Here is a 4,723-nt window from a genome sequence, read left to right as displayed (position 1 = left end):
GAGACTGGAGAGTGATGACTGAGTCAGGCTGAGAGCCTGATTGTGAGTGACAGTATATGGGATCGGGTTGCACGCCGCAGTGGTTATGTTGAAGATTATGATAGCGCTTGGGCTGTAGGAGCCCCTCCAGAGTCTGTAACACACCCCCAGTGAGCGCAGTTAATGATATTGAGGGATGGATCTTCCCTGGACATGGATCTTGTCCGAAGTATTTATACCTGGAGATGGATCTTCTCCATAGGGCTGGAATGGCCTTCCTCGGTACTAGATGACTGCACTCAGTGATATATATATATATATATATATATATATATATATATATATATATATCTTTATTCACGAGGCTCATTTNGGATGGATCTTCCCTGGGCCTGATGGCCGTATACAGTACCGAGTGGTGGAGCACTTGTGAGTGGAGGTACCCGGAACATTGATCATGTTATATGTGCATTGGTACATAGAGATTTCCTGAGCATTGTACTCCGTACTGTTTATACTGCATTTATTTACTGTTGAGATATTACTTGAATCTGCAAGCATGTCTACTTTTCTGTACCGTTTAATTTATATTACCTGTTGAGGTTTGGTTCATCACTATCTGTCAGTCCATAGTTTGGACTTGTTACTTACTGAGTTGGTGTACTCACGTTACCCCCTGCACCCCTGTGTGCAGATCCAGGTATCTCGGGGCACGGTAGCGGTTGCTGATCATTTTATTTGCGGACTTCCTTGGAGATATCGAGGTAGCTGCTGGGCGATCGCAGTCCCGCCTTCTCCTTCCTTATCTTCCTCTCATTTTGTTTTTGGCTATTCTCAGACTATGTTAGTCTTGTCTTATTTCGAACCATTGTAGTATTTTGTTCATGACCAGTGACACCCAAGGTCGGGCATGTATTTTCCGCTTTATTTTTATCTTTACTTTATGTCTTCTATTGAAACTCTGTTAAAATATGGTTTTACTTAAGTTTTAAATGAAATCTAGAGTGTTGGGGAATTTAGTTGGCTGGCCTAGTTTCACGATAGACGCCATCACGACCGGGTCAGTTTTAGGGTCGTGACACACGGTCATTATCGTCATCGATACTGGTAACAATGGCATGGTGACCCCTTTTGCTGAGTTTGATCACGCCTCCACGGAAATTCATCAGGGAGTAGAGGTTGATCAAATGGGGTGAGGGTAAGGTTCCACCGCCCGAGAACACAATACCCAGAGGCAAGCCATCGTACGCCATATTGACCGGCTTACCTGAGCCAAGCAGATTTTGTAGTTGTGGCAAAACTCTAAAATAATAGGATGGATTTCTTAGACCATTCTTAAAGTGAAAGGTACGTGTAAACATACATGAACCCCGGTTTGCTTAAGGTAAACCTTTCCACTTCATTGGGGGATAAGATTTTAATATTTTTCCAATTACAATGTTCCTTAACAACAGGAATAGCAGCAAGGCGAATGGAAGAAGGATATCTGCTAACAAGCCAATTTCTGTCATTTTTGGGGTTGATAGGTTCCTTTTGTACTTGAAGATCCGTCTAAAAGTTTAGTTGAGAAGGTATGATTGTGTTGGTAGTAGGAGGACCAGCATCGACTTCTTTGGTTTTGTTCTTTTTAGAAGGGCCACCACCGATGTGAAGGCCGGAGTTTTCGAGGACGTAAGCAGTAGATGACATGGTAACTGAAAATTTGAGTAAGAAAATTTTACTGAGAAAGAGGGGTTTGCAGAAAAGTTGTAAGGAAATTCGAAGAAGAAGAGTTTGCAAAAGTGAAAGGAAAAAAATGATGAGTAGTGGAGAAGTTTATAGGAGGCAGAATTCGTGGTCATCATTACCTTAAAAACTGGCGAAAATATTTGCCGAATCATGGGATAACACGTGTTCAGGTCATTAAATACAAGGAAACATGCGTCATTTCAAGTGTCAGAATTTGTTCAAAAACTTTCTCGCCAAGGAAAGAGATCTTATCTACTTCCCGATGACATATAGTTTTGTCACCGAAAAGTAAGGGGACTATTTATATGGGGTAAATTGATGAACGACATGTTAATGCTCAACGAGTTGACACGTGGAAGTAAGACAAGTAAGATATGAGTCAGCAAATAGCAGGCACCGGTTACGAACATGTAACCAGTACTAAGTAAGTTCCAAAAGCATTAGAACTGGGGACAAAGATCTAAAAGGAAGGTGTCGGCTGGAAAAGACGGCATTCAATGAGCAGCCTTTACAAAAAATGTATGCATTGATGTCCAACCGTTATGTATCCATCAAGAGGGATTTTATTCATATTAAAGAAGAGCGTGATTTGGGGATCTTGCCTCCCTGAATTGAGCTATAATAGGAGAATTTGTACTCATTGTAGGACACAAAAAATCATTTGTACACAAAAGCAAAATATGTTCTTATTCTGTTAACAACTTTCTTTTTCTGTTCTATATACTATTCTTACTATTGCCTCCGGAGAAGCTCATTCCAAAGTGAGGCTTGTATTCTATTCAAGTTTATTTAATCAATTATTTCTTTTCTTAGTTATCTTATATTCTTGGATCAAATTAATTCACGTGCCTATAAACCACGTTATAAATTCAACTGTACCGTTTTATGGGTAAACAAGATGTACATGTTTAAATAATTTGAATGGTTAATTTAAGGTCCGGGCAATATGCCTACCTCATCTTTCTCCCTTTTTAATAATGTTGGTGTCTAACTAGTTTGTGTGGATCTCGATTATTCCATCATATATTTGTTATTTCTCGTTAATAAAGGTATGAGATAAATCTAACCACCAAAGCATAAATATATGGTTTGGGAAGGTGGGGGGGGGGGTTGCCTACCATTTTTTGTCTGTATTTTGGAACATAAACCTTGATATTCCATGATTTTGCCGAATAGTTCCCCTATAAAGAGTGTGAGACTATTATTGTTTGACAAATAGACTTTTGGTTCTCGCTTGTTTTGGAGAGAAAAAAGAAAAGATAATTCAAATGTCTAGTAATTTACCTATATATAAAGATCAAAAGAAGGGAGGAATAATGATCAATGAATTATAAGGAAACTAAGTGTCACGACCCAAACCGAAGGGCCGCGACAGGCACCCGGTGCCTTACTCAACCGAGTACCAACGTAACATATCTTTCTTATCATACTATCAAGGGTAAATGAGATAGAAAACATGTCATGAGATAACAAGAATAAAACATAAGGGAATACTCAACATATGATGACCGAACATGATATACAAACTTATACATGTGACATACAGGCCTATAAGTCCGACATGACCATTTGTAAACTCAAGACATAGGCCGACAAGGCCATACAAGTATCCATACACCTGACATCAGTCTACAAGCCTCTAAGAGTACATAAAATCATAAAGGTCGGGACAGGGCCCCGCCATACCAATCAATACATATCCAAAGCATACTGACCAAATAGGCAACTCTGGAGCAAGTGGAGTACACCAACACCTTCGCTAAGCTGATAGCCTACTAGGAGGAATGTCAACCTGTCTACTGGGACCTGCGGGCATGAAACGCAGCGTCCCCAGGCAAAAGGGACGTCAGTACGAATAAAGTACCGAGTATGTAAGGTAAGAAAGTATAAACAAGATCAGTAACGTAAAGAGAGATAGAGGAGATACAACCTGTAACATCTGAGTGCCTCTGGGGGCTACTGACATGAAATGCATAATACATATATATACATAAGCTTTTAAAACATACGCCTCTGTGGGCATCATCATCATCATATCATACCCGGCCTCAAAGAGGACTCGGTAAAAACGTACCCGGCCATCATAAGGCTCGGTAGAATCGTTCCCGGCCACGTGGAGCTCGGTAAACCCAACTGATCGGTGGTTGCACAATAGGTGCCATACCCGGCCGACTATAGCGCGGCTCGGTAGAGTAAAGTAGATACATATATAATGCATGCTGGAATCATGGAGTCACGTTCTAAACCTTTTGGAGTGACATAAGGTCATTGCACCTTCGATTAACATTATGGACATCATACCATCAATATGAACTTCACTAAGACTCAAGGATCATATATACTTTCTTGGAATAACTTTGTAAGGAAAGAATAACATGGACAACCTTAGTTGCTAGGAGTAGATTCATTATGAAATAGCGTATCGTTTATGTTCGTTTCACTTTAGATCATGCCAAAAGAATGAAGGAAGAGCCTTAACATACCTTAAACATGTTGAGTCCTTAATACCTTCTAAGCAACTCTTCAAACAAGTCAACTCTATCTATCATAGCATAAGGAGATTCAAAATCGGTGTTGAGCAAAGGCTAAGTCTGTAACTTAAGCTAGTAGCTCGTCTACGTAAATTCGGGCAGCATCTCCCTTGTAACAAGGGCCTCCTCCAATACCATATACCAACAACAACAGCCAGGGAAGTCCAGCAACCTATAAATATCAATAACAAGACACCATATAACAACAAGAAGTCACAACTACTTCACGACGAGCGGCAAGCTCCGATTGGAATCCGTATAACCCATATCACCCCTTATAGACTTCTTACATTAATTTAACAGTATCATTAACATGATAATGAAGTCATTCATCAATGATTCCATCCTTATACCATATATTTATAACAAAGGAAACAATCCTCAACTCCAACTATCTTCAATTAGTAGCTTTATTCACTAGTTCATGTCTACTCCATCCATTTAACTTAATCAACATCAAGATAACCTTAAGCACATGCAAGAAC

Source organism: Nicotiana attenuata, unplaced genomic scaffold (genome assembly GCF_001879085.1).
Source record: "Nicotiana attenuata strain UT unplaced genomic scaffold, NIATTr2, whole genome shotgun sequence".
Classification (NCBI taxonomy): Eukaryota; Viridiplantae; Streptophyta; class Magnoliopsida; order Solanales; family Solanaceae; genus Nicotiana; species Nicotiana attenuata.
This window is presented reverse-complemented; position numbering follows the sequence as displayed.